The 18,422-nt window shown below is 41.6% G+C and overlaps 1 protein-coding gene across 7 annotated transcripts in view; it reads left to right on the plus strand.

The window, feature by feature from the left end:
• Positions 1–18,422, plus strand: part of OSBPL3 (oxysterol binding protein like 3) — a 157,899-nt gene that overhangs the window by 35,950 nt on the left and 103,527 nt on the right. For 5 of the 7 annotated variants that reach the window (XM_045827448.1, XM_045827455.1, XM_045827454.1 and 2 more), the window contains exon 3: positions 17,829–17,878. The exons of 1 other annotated variant lie outside the window; for it this stretch is intronic. The gene's annotated coding sequence lies outside the window, so the exon portion shown is untranslated. Of the gene's footprint in view, positions 1–17,828; positions 17,897–18,422 lie in introns of all 7 variants that reach the window. One more of the 7 variants, XM_045827450.1, reaches the window with a different exon arrangement.

Genomic DNA, 18,422 nt, shown 5'->3' on the forward strand with positions numbered 1-18,422 from the left:
TTTATAACTTTTACTCTAGGCAGTGATCTTTTCAGCAGTCCATCCCTGTTTACTCATGTCCTGGGGAAGAGAAAGTCAGCCTCAGGAAACATGAGAGCTCTTCTTACAGCCGCATTTCCATTTTATTAAATTCTCCTTGCCTGATTGCTTTCAAAATTGAGTCTGCTTCTTAGCATGGCTCTAATATTAGATAAGTCTCCTTGGAGATATGCATACATATAGAGTTATAGTGTTAACCCTGATCGTATGTAGTTTAATACAGTTCTTAGAAAAGTGTGCTCTGATTACATTATTAAAATATTCCACAAAAGCAAATATAGAGACCATGGAGATAAGACTGGAGATGGTAAATTTCTGGTTATGAATTTGGTGCTTTGATTCCAGGGTGATTTTGAAGGTCGGGGAGGATTGGGAAAAACAATGGCACTTTTAGGTATCATTGCAGACAGTCTTCCTAAAGGAGCAGACTGTGTGATCAGTGTACCCCAATCTAATCCCAGCAGTGTAAGACAGTCCTATGACTCTTACAAGGGAGTGGGCATATAACAGACTTCTTCTATTTATCAATAAGAGAAAAAAGATTCCTCTTTCTCAATTGCAAACTTTGAAGACTTCAGAGAAGTAGAGAGGGAGCCTGGTGGGGGGTGGGGGGCGGAATTTGTGACGTCTTGCTCAGAGAAGAATTGAGTCTGTGTTTTTTAAAAATTTTTATTTGTTAAATATTGGGCTATGTTTCTTCCAAATGATGCCAAATACAGGTGTGCCTTGTATTGCTGACCCCTAACCTGTGGCAATGCAAACTGACATCACATATAAGTGATGGGACGAATCTGACCTAAACACGTATCGTCGGATGAGGGTTATCTTCCACTTTGACCCAGCAGGCACCTTATACGCTAATAGTTGGTGAAAGTATTTTTTGTTGTTGCTGCTTTGTAACAATAGTTTTCATTTCACTTATATTCTATTACTGACAATCTTGTCTTAATCTAAGAAACAATGTTATTTGTCATGAAAGTTTCTAATTCAGCTACATGAGGAGAATACAATGAAAATATTACTGTTTCTCAGAGGTCCAGCAAAGGAGACTTGGACAAGATCAATGAGATTAGCCTTGAGAGCATTAGGTTCATCTGTGTAATATTTAAATAAAAAGTTGTTGAGGTCATTGATACTGGTTGTTCAAATGAGGCTTGCACTGAAGTGGGGAGATGTGTGTGGGGGTCCCACCCACAAGGCCCCCCCTCCCCCGGCTGCCACGGATGAAAATAAGTCTACCAAGGCACATGATCTGCTGGGGGAGGAAAGGTGGCTGATCTCTCAAAGGAGAAGGACCAAGAACCTTTTCCTCAATGGGCTTTTATTGGGTTCATTGTGCACAGGAATACAGAGAAAACTCATCATTCATTGTCAGGCAGTAAGGATCAAACAATAGATAGCATACAAAGAACTATGAGGGCCTATTCTGAGTCAGGGTCTGTTATCTAAAGGGCTACAAAACTTTGGGAAACAAACTCATTTCCTGCTCGGACCTTTATCATTTAATTGAGAGCATTCTTAGCAAAGCAGGTTTCACAGGATTCTTCTTTCTTAGGCCTGACCACCTGGGGAACCTGCCCTTTCCTGCACAGGGCTGCCCCACCTTCTGTCATTGTTTCAGGCTTAAGTCATGCAGGGGAAGTAAGGCAGCCAAGAGATTAGGAGACTTCTCACAGACAGAATGAAGTCTCAGACTATGTCAAAGCCAAGGGGTGAGAGTCCATCACCCTCTTTTGCTGTAGCCCCCCAAGTCCTTCCCTGGGGGTTCCTCCTTGATCGTGCCTGTCTTAGATCGTCCCTCATTTGAGGAATCTTACCCATCATTGGCTAACCGATCAAGCATTTGGGGCCAGGCAGTGTGAAGTAAAAGGGGCAGAAGTGGCACCCCTGTTAGGGAGATAAACTTTGTCTCCTTAGTGGCTTATGGTCTGAAGGTCGCTCACTCAGCCTTAGCTATGGTGGGAGGGGGAGGGAGTGGGTTACAGCTTCTGAAACCAGGCAGGGCAGGTCCCAACAGAGAGGTAACTTTTTCACAAGTAAAAAAAATGCTCTCAGGTGACCTTATGTTCTGTAACTTCCAAATTCTTCCCTTTGACTCCAGCTGAGAACACTGACTTTCAGATTTCCATTTTAGAGCAATTACACATATGGTCTGCCTTCTCTTATCAGCTGCATCGCATTCCATCTCTTCTTTTAAACTTGGCTTTTTTTTTTTTTTGCATCTTATCCATGGAGCTATTTATAGACTAAAGCAATAGAATTCCAAGAAATTGTAGTATTTTTTGTCTTATCCTTATGATTTACACCATATATAACTCACATGTATCTTTGTATGGGTATGTTTGACACTCTCTTTGGCTGAAATTCCAAATTTTGATAGGTAATTTTGTGAATTATTCATCTGTTGACTTTTCTCTGTTAATAAGTAATTATGTAAACATCGACTATGGGTAAGAACTGGTAGTATATACAAATGCTTGCCTCAACTGCAATGTAAGATAAATGAATTATGGAAAAGCAGATTTTCTTTCTTTTGCATAATATACTTAAAATTTTGCTCAACTGTCACTTTCCCTTGGGAACAGAAGTATAATTAGAAATATCATTAATGACCCTAGTGTGGTATATTTGAGATTAGTCTCGGTTGGGTTTTTAGACTGGCCTGTGATTGTCAGTGGTCTTTTTATAGCTTTCTGGGTGATTCTGTTCTCTTTTACATGTTTTGCTTCTTTTAATCTACTCATAAACTTAAGATGCTGTTATGCACATGAAATCATTTAGTAAGTCTTGGGTATAAATCAGAGTCCACTGAGAGAAGAAACATGCTAAAGGGCTTTTGTTTGCATAGTTACTTTTCACCTTCACGGATCATTTGCTTTTGAACTCTAGGGCAGCGTTAATAAATTGTAGAGCTGAATTGCCTCACATTTGACACCCTTTTGGGGAGTTTGCAGGTGGTACTAATGATACCGCCCTCCTTGAGCATGTGTAACCAATGTCCTCTTAATTCTTCATTTTAACCTTGAGCCATGGAACCCCTCGCAGCTGGGCCCCAGTTCTGCGGGCGTTTGCCTGCTTGGCCTGTTATTACTCCATGAATCACTGCTGGCCTTATTAAACTATTTTGGGCAGCAGCCTTTCTATCCTCCTTATGTGAACTTTGAAGGCTGGAGTTGCTACAGCAGCATAGGACCTGAGTGGAATTTGAATACGAAGGAAAGAAGGTTCACTGGTTTGTAACAGGGCACTCTACCTATAGGATGATAAGCTATGTGCCCACTGAGGCCACACTGTGTCTTGAAAAATTTTTTTGTGCTTAAAAAGTGACCCCAGAAAGTTCATTTCTGAATGTGTAGTATTTAAAATGCCTGACTATTGGCAGTTAGGTCCCTTCTCCATCCTACCACGGCCCCTTCCTTTTTCTTTCATTTTCTGTGGTTGATAGAGTCTAGCATATCCATAATCCTGGTTCATGTTGGTAGTGTTCTCTTGCTCTTGTGTTCTAACCTTTTGAAGAGCTCAGATCTACAGGCGCATAGTATAAGCCTTGACTAAGGCTTGACTAAAGAAAGGAAGCACAGTGAATAGGAAAGTGGCCTTAGGTGAGGCCTACACTTGAATCCCTATAGTGATGGCCAATGACATAACCTCTTTAAGTTTAAAAGAAGGAAAGTGTGCCCAACTGCACAGGGTGCTATAAGGATTGAGTAAGTAAGATGTGTAAGAGTTAGTTAATGGGAAAGCTACTATGGGTTAGAACAAGTTGGTAGAAAAAGTCCTCTAGCTGACATGGAACAGGCTGGTCCCACAACCACATGTGGTGGATAAAAATTTGGGAGGCCTATCTCAGGAGTGAGGAGACCCAGCTCCACAGCAGGTCCCCCAACTTGGGGTTCCAGTGCCAGGAAGAGAAGTCCCCATAACTTCTGGCTACAAAAACCAGTGGGGATTGAGTCAGTGGAAGAAACTTCTGGAGCCCTAAGCAGTTCCTGTTAAAGAACCCATAAACAGATTTATTCAGATTCATTCTCTCTGAGCTCCAGCACCAGGGTAGCAGCTTGATATGTACCAGTGGCATACAGGGAAGAAATAAAGTGTCTGGCATGAAGGCAAGAGCTGGGGGACAGCCATCTCCCAGACAGAAAGACAGGCAGAGGCCATTGTCCCTTTTCTGAAACGTCCCAGCACAGACCTACAGAGCCAGCAGGCAGGAAGGTGCCATATTTGAGACTCCATCAACCTGGCTGACACTCCAACAACCTGGCTGCCCTGCTCTGGAGATCCCCTGAGACTCTGCCCCACCCAACTTACAGGCCCACCAAAACTGTTAACTATGACTTTTCCATATGAGTGGCTGGTCTTGGCTTATGCGTTATAAATTCTAGACCTAAATCCTCTCAAACAAGCAATGGCTGGTCTCAGGGAGGCCCCAGCCCCATACCTCTTGCTAAATAGCCCTAGACCCAGCACTAACAGTAGCCAACCTAGATTTATAGCTTGGCTTTGCCTGAGAACCCTCAAGCCCAGCGTAAGTAGCAGCCATCTCAGATTGCTTTATAACTCAGGCAGGGTGGCCCTGGGCAGAACACAGGTGGGGGCTGACCTTGGCCTGCACCACCCAGGAAACCCCAGAGCCTGCACACCATGTGGACAGCTACAGAACACATCAGAGCACCACTACCCTTCCCCTACACAGCTGATCCTCCATGGAGGGTGGAGGGTGGTGGTCAGTGAACACAGCCAGTCCTTGTAGCTGACTGGCCTGGGTAAATATCTCCTATTGACCTGCCAACAGTAACCAAGGCTCAACTATAAGAGGAGGGTGTACTCAGCCCACATGAAGGTCACACCTTGAATACCCAGCTTGGGTGACAGGTAGACTGTGCCAGTGGACCCTACAGGACACCTACTACATTAGTCCATGCCACCAAGACAGGGAGTCATAGCAGCTTTACCTAATACATAGAAACAAACACAGGGAGGCTGCCAAAACAAGGAGACAAAGAAATATGGCCCAAATGAAAGAACAGATCAAAACCCCAGAAAAAAGTACTAAACAAAATGGAGATAAGCAATCTATCAGATGCTGAGTTCAAAACACTGGTTATAAGGATGCTCAAGGAACTTAGTAAGGAACTTATGTGCATCAACAGCACATAAAATATCCAGTCAGAAATGAAGGATACAATAATTGAAGTAAGGAACAATTTACAGGGAAACAACAGTGGAGTGGATGAAGCCAAGAATCAAATCAATGATTTGGAACATAAGGAAGCAAAAAACAACAATCAGAACAAGAAGAAGAAAAAAGAATTAAAAAAATGAGGATAGTGTAAGCAGGCTTTGGGACAACTTCAAGCCTTCCAATATCTTCATCATAGGGATGCCAGAAGGAGAAGAGAAAGAGCAAGGAATTGGAAATCTATTTGAAAAAATAATGAAAGAAAGCTCCCCTAATTTGGTGATGGAAATAGACATGTAAGTCCAAGAAGCAGGGAGAGTTCCAAACAAGATGGATGCAAAGAGGTCCACTTCAAGACACGTCACAATTAAAATATCAAAGGTTAAATAGAAAGAGAAAATCTTAAAAGCAGCAAGAGAAAAACAGTTAGTTTCCTATAGGGGAGTTCCCCTAAGGCTGTCAGCTGATTTCTCAAAAGAAACTTTGCAAGTTAGAAGGAATTGGCAAGAAATATTCAAAGTCATGAAATGCAGGGACCTACAGCCAAAATTGCTCTACCCAGCAAAGTTATAATTTAGAATCAAAGAGCAGATAAAGAGTTTCCCAGACAAGAAAAAACTAAAGGAGTTAATCATCACCAAATCATTACTATATTAAATGTTAAATGGACTTATTTAAGACAAATAAAATAAAAACTATGAACAATAAAATAGCAATAAATACCTATCATCAATTGACTCTAAAAAACAAACTAAGCAAACAGGAAGAACAGAGACAGAATCATGGATACAGAGAGTGTTTTGATGGTTTCCAGGTGGGAGGGGGGTTTAGGGGAATGGGAGAAGAGGTGGGGGGATTAAGAAGTACCAATAGGTAGTTACAGAATAGCCATGGGGATATAAAGTACAGTATAGCAAATGGAGCAGCCAAAGAACTTATACACATGACCCATGGACATGAACAATGGTGTGGGGATTGCTTGAGGGGGTCGGGGATGCTGGGTGCAGGGAGCCAAAGGAGAAAAATTGGGACAACTCTAATAGCATAATCAATAAAACGTAAAAAAAAGAAAAAAAAAGAGAAAGTTCTCTAGCCTTTATTAGGGGGGCATTATAATTCATATAGTCTAATGTTTCATTTTAAAGATCAATCACTGGGACCCAAAGAGGTTGTGCTTGCCTGATGACACATAGCTGTGCATGAAGCATGAGGATGAGAACCGGGATTTTCTAACTCACAGTCCAGTGCTTTCCCACTAGAGCACAGAACTGCCCCGCATGTTACTGGCAGGGTTGCATTTGAACTACCCTGAGCCTTGTTGACAGAAATATTTGTTGTTCATCAGAAACTACTTTTTCCATATGCAGTTTCACATTTCACTTTTATTTCCTTGTCCCTTGCTGCTATAACAAACAAAATTGTTTTAAGCCACAAAATTAGGAAAATGCACATTTATTCCCTTACAGTGCTGGAGGTCATAGGCCTAACATCCTTCTGGAGGCTCTTGTGAACCATCTAATTCTTTGCTCCTTCTCCCTTTAGCAGCCACTGCATTCCTTGGCTCATGATCCCGCATCATGTCTCCTTCTCCATCATCACATCTCATCACGTTGCATTCTACTAACTCTGACTTCCTGCCTCTCTTTTAAGGACTCTGTGATTACATTGGCCTCCACATGGGTCATTCTGAATAATTATCCCCCCGCCCCATCTCCAGGGCTTTAATTTAATCATACCAGCAAAGAGTAAGATTCACTGGATCCAAGGATTGGATGTAGATTTATTGGGGGCCATTATTCTACCTACCCCAGACAGACAACTGCCTTACAACCCAGAATTCCCATATTATCCTTCTTTTTCACCTGTAGCTCTGAATTTGTCAGTCTGCTCACATACATTTTTGATATCCATTTACTCTCTCTGTGACTCATAATGAATTTATTTTTAAAGAATAGACCTATTCTAGAAATTCAAGGCATTGACACCATCTACTCAAATGGCTGTTCCCAGCTTACCCTGATGCTGAGAGGCAGTGGTTGGGGAACAGATGCCTGAGAGCATTCGCATGTTCATTTTCTCCTTCTAAACATGTGCTTCCTGTGAGAAAAATACCTAATTTGGGGAATTTAAAAAGTCTTCTTTAAATTCTACCATGTGTTATGTGGGGTTTGGATTAGGCAAGCATTTCCTTTCTCTTTTTGAGTGTACCTCATATTGGAATGATTGTCAGCAGAAATCTCACCGATGAATTTATATAATCAGGGGTCCTTCATCTAAACCTAGGGTCCCTGAACTGTTAAAGGCTCAATGGAAGGACTTCAGGGATCTGGACATATTGGGACTGTGCAAGGCCATCTCATCATTTTTCTGGAAAGACTCACCAAAACTTCCATTAGAGTTTTAAGGAGCTTAGCGACCCAGGAAAGGTTAATGACCCACAGAATAGACAGCAGTTATGTTACTTTCCATTTCCTGAATAGGTAAAGGCCTTTGGAAGTGTGCTGCATGTATTTTAATACTCGAAGAGATCTTTTTTAAGCTGGAACTCAACTTCCTCCATTCATGTCACAATAGACCTCCCACCGAAGCCCATGTCTTTTCTGCTGTCTGCAGTAAAAGGTTTATTCTGTTTCTGCTGGCATATTCTGAGATATCTTTAGAACAAGATATGGGAAACCTTTGTTAAGTGTAATCTGAGTCTTGGATAGGCACTATATAATTTGTTTGTTTAAGCAGGAATTGAAGACAAAAAGTTTTGTGGTGTTTTTCTCATATCCCCTGAATACCAGTTGTTTTATTTGCAATTTTTTTCCCCTTTGGAACTGAAAACTAACTTCCTTCAGTGTTTTGCCATGCATTTCTCCCTGACCTTTGATTGCGATTTAGCCTTTCTTCTGACTCAAGTTTCCTCATGAAGAATGCATGATATTTTCCTGCCTTTATCATTCACTTTGCCTTTGCTTTTAGTCTTATCTTGCCTTATGGAACCCAAAGGATAAGGACTGACTTTTGGAGTTTGCTTAGTTTCCATACATTGCTAGATAAATGAGGCTTTACCGTAGCAAAGAAAGACTGTGTGTGCATAAGGCAAAATGATAAAGGGAATCCAATGGTGTGGTTAGTTGCTCCATATCATTTCAAGCTTAGTGGGCAAAACATAAATGACCAAAGGTGATTACTTATGCTTTTTGAAACATAAAGGTTTTTAAAAACAGGTACTATTTGGGATTAAGCTCAGATGACTACAGAAGGGAATATTAAGTTTTGCTGATTTGGCAAAGCAACTTCCAATCATCAGGCAGAAAAGGGAGCCTGTCATTGTATGAAATCTCCTTTCTCGACAGGTTCTTGTTCCTCTTTTTTTCTAATATGTGGTGTTTTGGAGAGAATTATTCCCTTGACATTAATAGGATCTGTACTCATTTTCTTTGAAAACTGTGGGAAATTATGCAAAAATATTGCCAAACTATTTGTAAGGAATATGTTGCTTTTGATAAACCTTATTTATGTTCATTTTTTTTTAAGAAAAAGAATTTAAGTCTCATTTAGCCCAACTTAACCATTTTAGAGAAAGGGAAAAAATGAAGTTAGGATAGATGGTTTTTACAGCATTTATCAGATTTTAGTGACAAATTTAGTGATAAAATGTTAGACTCCATATTCCAACCCAGTGATGTTTCATTTTACCATATTGCCTGTGGTTTATAGAAAGAGGAAAAGGTTGGATGATTAAGGAAACAGATTTTATACCTTGTATGGGGTACACCTACACCCACAGGCATGGCTTAAAGGCCTATCAATACCAAGTGTTGTCTAGGATGTGGAACAACTGAGCTATCAGGCATGGCTGGTTGGAGTATGAAAAGGTGTGGCCATGTTGGAAAGTAGTTTGGCAGTTTCTAATGTTAAACAAACACTTTTACCCAATGGCGTAACAGTTCTGCTCTTATGCATTTACCCAAGAGAAAGGCCTATATGTAAATGTTTATTACAGCTTTTTCATAACAACTGAGAGCCGGAAGTAGCTCATATGCTCACCTACTGGTGAACAGATAGATTGTGGTATATTTATACCATGGAATACCACTCAGCAGTGAAAAGGAAGGGGCTGCTGAAACTAGCAACAGTGTGGCTGGAACTCCAAATTATGATGTTGAGAGAAAGAAGCAGACACACAAAGGGTATATTCTGTATGACTCTATTTAGTTGAAGTTCTAAAACAACCAAAACTAATCGACAGTGATAGAATTCAAAGGGATGACTGTGGAACTTGATCACAGAAGGGCAGGAGGGAACTGTTGGGGTGAGGGGAAAGGTGTTTCTGTTGTTTGCAGGGGTGGTTACCTAGGCGTACACGTTTGTCCGAACTTATCTAACTGTGCACTTAGAAGGGGTGCATGCTATTTTATATAAAGTGTACCTCAGTAACGTTGATTTAAAAAAGAGAAAGAGCTGGGATAATGAGAGGCTAAGGTCCTGAACCACAAAGCACAGCTCATATAAAGCATAAAATATTTTTACCATGCTATTGAATTTTCTCTGATCTCATTTTCCCTCTCAGACCTGTGGTCCTTTTGTTACTGTCCCGTGCCATTTGCCCAAGAGCACAGGCATAACAATAAGCCAGCGTACCATTGTGAAAAAAAAAATGAATAATCCACTCTTGCACATTCCCACGAGCAAGTTTCCTCTGTGCTGGAGGATATTTTGCCAACTTAAACCGTAATCATGGAAATCATCTAGAGCTTCAGTTATTAATTCTTCTTTAGTTACCCAAATGTTACCAGCATAACTGTATATGCCAATAAAATGATACCTGGAAAAATGCCAAGTGCTTTTCTGTTCTCTAGGAGGAAGTTTAGAGGATTTGTAGACTGAATAGGTTGACTTTATAGCTATGTTCTCAGCTAAAAAAAAATCCAAAAATGAAAACGTTGGCATCACAGTTGGGATTCTGAGTCATATTTTAAATCCTTCAAGCCTGTAGCTTAGGCAAATGCTATTCAGAAAACTCTTAAACTGTATATGTGTCTTTGTCTTGCCAACTCCCCTGCCAGCTTCTCTCAGACATTTCTTTCAGTGACATCTAAGGCTGGAACTGAAGTCACATGAATCCTCTTGCAATGAGGTCTAGACATAAAATGAAATCAGCATTGCTTCTAACTGAGTTAAAGATTGCCAAGAGCTTTCTCCTTAGTGTGCTGGAGGATTATTAAGTATCTTTTAGAACCCAAGGCACATTATGGAGCATCTGATTTAAATAACATTAGTGATTATATTCATTCAAGTTTTCTTTTGCTCAACTAAAACAGAAAAGGCCACCAGTATTCTTTGTTACAGTTTTAGCTATATTATTTTCACGTGGGTCCATGTATTAGTTTGCTGACGAAACATTTGACAGGCATCTTGCTAGATAGCAGGATATAAAGGTGAAAAAGAAAAGTGTCTGCCCTCCACGAGCTTACAATTCAGAAAAAAAGGCAAGACTTGCAAACAAATATTTTTATAATACAGTTGCCAGAATAAATTATGTGAAAAGGCAGCCTGGTGTGGGCCAGCTTGGGAATGTAAAGTCCATCTGGTCTACCCTGGAATTTAAGGTCAATGTCTCCTTATTGATTTCATGTCCGGATGATCTCTCCATTGAAAAAAGTGGGTTATTAAAGTTCCCCATTGTTATTGTACTGCTATTTATTTCTCCCTTTAGGTCTGTTAATATTTGCTCTATATATTTAGGTGCTCCTATGTTGGGTACATAATTTTTATGAATATTACACCCTCTTGTTGGATTGACCCCTTCATCATTATACAGTGACCTTCTCTGTCACTTACTACAGTCTCTCTCTGAAAGTCTCCTTTGTCCGATAAAAGCATTGCTAACCCAACTTTCTTGTGGTTTCCATTTACATGGAAAATCTCTTTTTATGCCTTCACTTTCAGTCCGTGTGTGTCCTTATATCCAAAGTGAGTAGGCAGCATAGACGTGGGTTGTTTCTTATCCATTCAGCCACTCTGTGTCTCTTGATTGGAGAAATCAGTCCTTTTGCATTTAAAGTGATTATTGACAGGTATGTGCTTATCGCTATTTTGGTCATGGTTTTCTGGCTGATTTGTAATTCCTTTGCTCTTTTTTTCTCTTGCTGCCTTCCTTTGTGATTTGATGATTTTTCTATAGTAATATGCTTAGATTCCGTTACCTTTGTCTTCTGTGGATCGGGGTATGTTCGGCAGGAGTGGATAGAAAGCCCCATCTGAGCTACAGTCTGAGTGGGGCTGCTGTGCCGCGCTCACGGGGGGGCAGGATGCCTGCTGCAAAGGCTCGGAGACAGTTCGTGGGGACCTGCAGTGGGCGGGTGGGCTGGAAGGTGGAACGTGAGGTGGTAGTGAGGGGAACTGAAGCTTGTGTGTACGACTGAAGACTCAAGACTTCCTTGTGAAAGGAGGTAATCCTCAATCCTGAGCATGTTAATCATCTTTTGAAAAATGTCCACAGGTAGATCCCAGCACTATTGAATTAGAATCTTCGGGAAGAGGCCATCAGCATGTAGTGTCCTTTAACATGTCTAAGGATGATTCTCTGTGTAGCCAGATTATCTATTATTTGTGGGAAATGAGTCTCCACTGAGGAAGTTTGGCAGGGACATGGCGTCCCCTCTCAGGCTCAAACTGAAAACCAGAGAGAGCTTTTTATAAACCAGTGTTCATCTTGAAAGCACTGCTTCTGCAGCTGCGAAGAGGCCACTATCGTTCTTCTCAATTTGGAACGCCTCGGAGGTAACTGTTGTAGGCATAAAGGCAGAATCAATTCCACCAACACTGCCCACCAAGCCCCGTTCCAGGAGCCCGCCTAGCAGCTGTGTTCACCTGTGGTCACAGCAGTGTGAAACCGGAGGCTGGTGGAGCTCCCTCTCTGGCTATTTAAGGGCCATTTTACTGTGACAGCATAAGCTTATCTTTCTAACTCCTGCGATGCGCTCCTGTCCTAAACTGATCCATGGAAACCAAAACAGCTATTCTACTCAGCCCTTCCCATGTCCCAGATACGGGGAAAATAATGGCTGTGGAGTTGGGCATGTCAAACCAGCCAGCTCTCTGAAGTCCAACCAGATACAAGTGCGGGGAGACAGCCTGATTTAAACACACCGCTAGTGGGACCCACCTCTGTTCCTGCTTTGCTCCTCTCTGTGCGACTCAGGGACGCCGCTCGTGACAGACAGGGATGGGGAAGAGCAGCAAAATGTTCCCATGTGAGTAGGAACCGCTGACTGCATTTTCAGCCCTGAGAAGCTAGAAAATGCTCTTGCAAAAAAGGGATTTCTTCCCCAGGAATGTAACTTAGGGGGAAAGACATCCTTGCGGAACTCACCTGAGACATTGCAGTACTCGCCTGAGACATTGCCTGCTTCTCACTTGAAGCAGGCAAGTGACTGGCCACTTGCCAGGAAGGAAGAAAATACTTATTGTTAAATGAGAAGTCCGGAAGGAGAGATGTGGAATCTAGTAGGTCTCAGAGTATTTGGGCGGGAATAGGGATATTTCTGCTGTCTTAGAAAAGGCATCTGGAGATTATATATATATATATATATATATATATATATACACACACACACACACACACATACATATATATATACATATATGTGTGTGTGTATAGAGATAACATACATATATTTAGTAATTCTAGTAATAAATTTAGTAATTTTAGTAATAATATTTAGTCATATTTAATAATCCTGTATTTAGTAATTCTGTGTAGGAATCCATACTTGGTACTATAATAATAGCAAAGTCGCAACATGAGAAGAACAGGTACAAACATGAAAGGTGGTAGACTACCACTACTTTTTCCCCTCTCACTTTATTTCAAGTGATTAAATATGTCTCGAATATATTTTTGTTTTTAACAATGTTGAAAGTACAGAAAATTAATAAGAAAAAAGGCGGAAATTCCCATTATTTTGCCACCCAAATGTAACCATCTCTTTGGGTGTTTTCTGTGATCTTTATTTTCAATATACTTTTTACATAGTTCTATGTACTTTTATATTTAGCATTTTTCCTTTTTTTAAAGATTTTTAAAATTCATTTTTAGAGAAAGGGTAAGGGAGGGAAAAAGAAAGGAGAGAAACACCAAATGCAAGAGAGAAACAGTGATCGGTTGCCTCTCGTAGGCACCCCGGCTTAGAACTGAACCCGCAACCCAGGCATGCGTCCTGACCAGGAATTAAACCAGCAACCTTTTGCTTTGTAGGACGATGCCCAACCAAATGAGTCACATCAGTCATGGCTAGCATTTTTCTTTTAACATGAACAATTTACATGTTATAGTCTTCATAAATATTTTTAGAGGCAGTATTATTCATGATATAAAATAATATATTCTAGACAAATTTGCTTAACTTTACCTCTAGTGCTGGGCATTAAGTAAGAGGATAACAACATTTTAGAACATTTTGATAACAATTGCTAAATTGGTTTCCCAAATATTTATTTAAATTAATTAATTAATTGATTGATCTTCATCCTCACCTGAGGGTGTGTTTATTCATTCTAGAGAGAGACAGAAATACCAATATAGGTGAGAGACACATCAGAAACATCGATTGGCTGCCTCCTGTATGTGCCATAACCAGGGATTGAACCGGCAACCTTTTGGTGTATGGGATGATGCTCCAACCAACTGAGCCACCTGGCCCGGGCAGGGTATTGATATTTAAAATTACTTTTCTAATTTTATATGCGGACAATAATATCTGCCCCTGGGTCAGGTGAGGGAGGAAGCTGTTGGACTGATGCAGGGGCAGCTGCAGGGCCGCAGGGAGGGCGGCAGGAAGCGCAGCTGGAACTTGTCAGGGCCTCAGACTTGGTGCAAACCTGTCAAGTCCTCCCTTCCCCCTGCCAGGTGTCCCAGCCCCTCGGCCTCTCCGTCTGCTTTGTCTGTCTTCGTGTGTCTGATGTCTGTCTGTCTGTGTCTCACTCTGCGTTTCTGAGTCCGTGGGCTGTTTCTCCTTGCCTGCCTCTCACTCCGCTCTGCCTGCCTGCCCTGCTTTCCCATTCTCTTATCTCTGCTTCCCCTGCACACGGCTAAAAACAGCTCCTCACCGTAGCCCCACTTGTCCCCTTCAGTTCCGTGGTCACGAGCCTGTCTCTGTCCCCGTGTCTCTTACAAATTCTGGACAAAGTGAATCTGCTTGGCTCAGCTCCCTCAGTGCAGTGTCTGCCTTTGCTTTGGGTCACCCCAGTAACCAGGGCGGGGAGGGGCGGAGCACGGGGAGGGGCTGGTGCTCAGAGAGAAAGGCGCTGTGGAGAGGTGCCCCTTCCAGGTGCCTGGGGCCCAGTCCTGAGCCCAGTGCTGATGAGTTTCACTCCGCAGAGATAAGTCGGCAAGTGGGGCTGGTGTTGTTTTGTGGGCCTATTCAAGAAAGCTGAGATTAGCAAAAACCTTCTCTTGCTAGAGGACCTACCATAATTGATGGAAAGCATCTTCTAGGATTAGATTTGCTGTCCCTAAGGGGAAGGTGACTTTGCTTCATTGCTCCCATTGCTGAAACTGTATGTGTGGTGGGGGGAGAGTAGGGGGGCTGGGGGTAGTGAGCTCTACTGCAGACAATCTCGGAGGGTCACACTTACATGTTTGCTCTTTCTTTTTCTTTTGCTCTTCTCTTAAAGCTTATTCAATCCTGCCCTTTGTTTTGTTTTTTTTTTGCTTGTTTGTTTTTTTTTTTTTGTATTGACCCTAAGGTAATTAGCTTACTTTGTACTCTGAATGAAACCCTGTGGTTTTCCGAAAGGAGGAAAATCCATCACTTTTCCCCAGAAGCTCTGGGTTGGTGAGGGGTGGGAGGTTGTAGGGGGGTGGGGGAGGGGGAGAGATCCTTGACCTGAAAACCTGAAGTGGGGCTGACAGCAAAGCTGTACATCAGAACCAGGTGGTCAGGCTAGAATGAGATAGGTCGCAGGCCTGGGGCTGAGCCAGGGGCTCTGTGCAGGTCAGAGGAGAGCCGGGGAGGGGATGAGGAGAGGGTGGGGTGGGGGTGGGCCAGGGAGGGCAGCCTGTGTTGTTACAAACTTCCCAGCTCTCATCTGCGATTTATTGTAATGATGAATCACAAAATGCAGTCTGTTTCTTTAATTGTATAATAAGCAATACGTGTTTGTGAAACCACATTCTAAAGGCACCAAGGTATTCACTGAAAACAATTTCCCTCCCACCCTGGTTACTCAGCCACACAATGTTCCCAGGCAAGAATAGTTTCAAGAATAGTTTCCTGGTTGAGGAAATCAGGAGGCAAAGAGGCAAATCGCTGGGATCACCCCGGGGCAAGGGCAAGCCTGCCTTTCTAACACCAGGGCTGGCGCTGTGCCCTGCTCTCCTCACCTGCTCTGTTGGGGCCCTTCGCAACACAGTCCAGACACTCAGGGTTTATGGATAGTTTTTGTTAACATTTTATCCACCTGTTTTCTAGTTCTCCCTAAACAATACCTTTTCTGAGGCCAGGCCAATCCCGTTAGTCCCTATCACAGTGTGTGTAAGTCATTCTAGGGTATTTTTAGAATGAAGTACGTCCACAATTCTAATGGTTCAAGGTCCAGAGATTCCACAGATGTCTTTCAGGTGCCTGCTAGGTACTGGGCGGAGGACATAAGAGTAATAAAAGACTGTACTGATCTTAAGAGACATTTAGAAGTTGCCAAAAGTCATGACTTTTTGTGCATCTTCCCTGAAAAAGATATTTTTTTTTTTTAAATCCAGCAGTTGGACTTTCTGTATGAATGTTGTACTTCAACCAAAAGTTTTTAAAAAAATCCTATGATGTGAACTCCTTTGTTTTCATTTCTATATAAGCAGACATTTACTGGAATTAGAATTTGGGGAGAGGAGCAAAATGCCATCGACACTCCAGCCTCAGGGATCCCTTGTGGGTGGGTTTGAGTGTCTGAGTGGCAGTGGGGTGGGCTTCCCACTGTGGGGCATGGCCTGTGTTTATCCGGTCCTTTGGGATAACAGGGAAATGATGGGACCAGAGAGTGTGCACCCCATTCCCCAGTGCTGTAGCCGGGGGACTGCTGCTCTGAGCTGTGTTCTGGAGTTGAACTTGGAGGGCAATTTCCCCTTATTGGAAGTGCCATCAGCTTTCTGCTTCAAGTGCATTGCATAGGGCTTTCTGGATGCCCTCGGTACGTGACCACAACCTAACAGATTGCTCTGAAAAAATGAGTTTTGAGTTTCAAATAGCTGTTAGTTTTGGAATGTAACCTTTCAGAAGTTGAAATGACTTGTCCTTACTCTATTTCTCTTTCTGATTTGACTACAGTTTGGACTGTTCTTTTGACTAGTGAATACTATGTATGTACATGTATCTATTCTAACCTACATGGTGGTATTTCTGAGAATCAGAGTTGTAGTAACTTTTTTTTTTAATGTGGGCCTTTGCCAAATGTAAAGTAAGCATACAGATCAAAGATCACACAACTGTTTTGGAGCTTAAAGGTCATTTGAACGTCACATCTAGATTTGGCTTTTAATTAGTAAGGGATTTAATTAGACCTCTGATTGCTTGGAAATAGGCCCTCAGTGATCTAAGCGGGCACCGCCTACCAGGACAGAAGAAGGCCTTCAAGATCTTGGAGGACCCCGTGTTTTATTTCTGGGTATGATTGTCAGCAACCTCTCAAATGAAGAGGAATCTCCGTGATCTGTTAGAGAGTTCTGTGATGACTAATGTGGCAGCTGGGGTTGATGAGTCTTATTATAATTTGTATTGGTGTTTCCACGTGTTGAAGTTGACTTTGACCTCTGACTTTTGCTCTTTCATTCTTTCCTTTCCATGAGTCCTCTAGAGCATATATATTCAGGCTTTATGTGAAATGATATGAAATTATAGGCTCCCGTGCTGATATTATTTAACTCATTTGTTTTCAACTTAGTATGATATTTTTAAAGGAGTCATGGTGGAGCTCTCAAAATTTCTTATTGGAGCTTTTTTCCTCTATTTCAGAGCACAGAATAGTTCTTTGAATCTTAGGGCTAGATTTCAGTGTCAGAAATCTGACTCTGCAAAAACAGATTCACCTCAGTGCCAGTGGTTTTTGTGGAAGAAGATAGGTAACTGTGTGTCTGATTCTATTTGAATCAAAGGTTATTTTTAGAAGAGGATAATTTTTTTATTGATATATAATTTACATACCACGAACTTTACCCTTTTAGAGTAAATCAGTGATTTTTTTTTAGTACACTCACAAAATTGTGCAATCATCATCACTATCAAATTCCAGTACATTTTCATCACCCCCAGAAGAAATCCTGTATTTCCCCATTTCCCCCTACTTTCAGCCAAGGCAAACACTACATTCTTGTCTCTATAGATTTGGTTATAATAGACATTTCATATCAATGGAATCATATAATATGTGGCTCTTTTTTTATCCCTCTTCTTTGAGTTAGCACAATGTTTTTAGTGTTTATCCATGCTTAGTATGACTCAATGTTTTATTCATTTTTATAGCTGAATGATGTTCCATTGTATGGTATCTTAGTCAGTTTGGGCTATTATAACAAATTGCCTCTGACTGGTTGCCTTAAACCATAAACATTTATCTCTTACAGTTCTGGAGGCTGAGAAGTCCAAGATCAAGGGCCAGTGAAGCCATTGTCTGGTGAGAGGCCACTTCCTGGTTTGTAGATGGCTATCTTTTCATAACCCGCAGGGCTGAGGGCAGAGAGGGGAAGCAAGCTTTCTTTTTATAAGGGCACTAATCCCATTCATGAGGGCTCCACCCCCTGACCTAATTGCTTCCCAATGGCTCCACCTCCAAGTACCATCACACTGGAGATGAGACTTCAACACGTGCATGTTGGGATGACACAGACATTTAATTTATAACATATGGATATTCCACTTTTTGTTTATTGTTTCTTCAGTTGATAGACCCTTGGGTTTTTTTACTTTTTGACTATTATGATGCTGTGAATATTCTTGTACAAGTTTTTGTCTGGACGTGTGTTTTAAGGTCTCTTGGGTACATATCTAGGAGTGGAATTGCCGCCTCATCTGGTAACGATGTTTAACATTTTGAGGAACTGCCAGATTGCTTTCCAAAATATACATTCCCACCAAAATGTATGAGAGTTCCAATTTCCCCACATCCTTGCTAACACTTGTCATTATCTGCCTGTTGTTTTCTTGTCTGTATCTTTTTG

This window comes from Phyllostomus hastatus, unplaced genomic scaffold (assembly GCF_019186645.2).
Source record: "Phyllostomus hastatus isolate PE091 unplaced genomic scaffold, TTU_PhHast_1.1 phas_scaffold_78, whole genome shotgun sequence".
Classification (NCBI taxonomy): domain Eukaryota; kingdom Metazoa; phylum Chordata; class Mammalia; order Chiroptera; family Phyllostomidae; genus Phyllostomus; species Phyllostomus hastatus.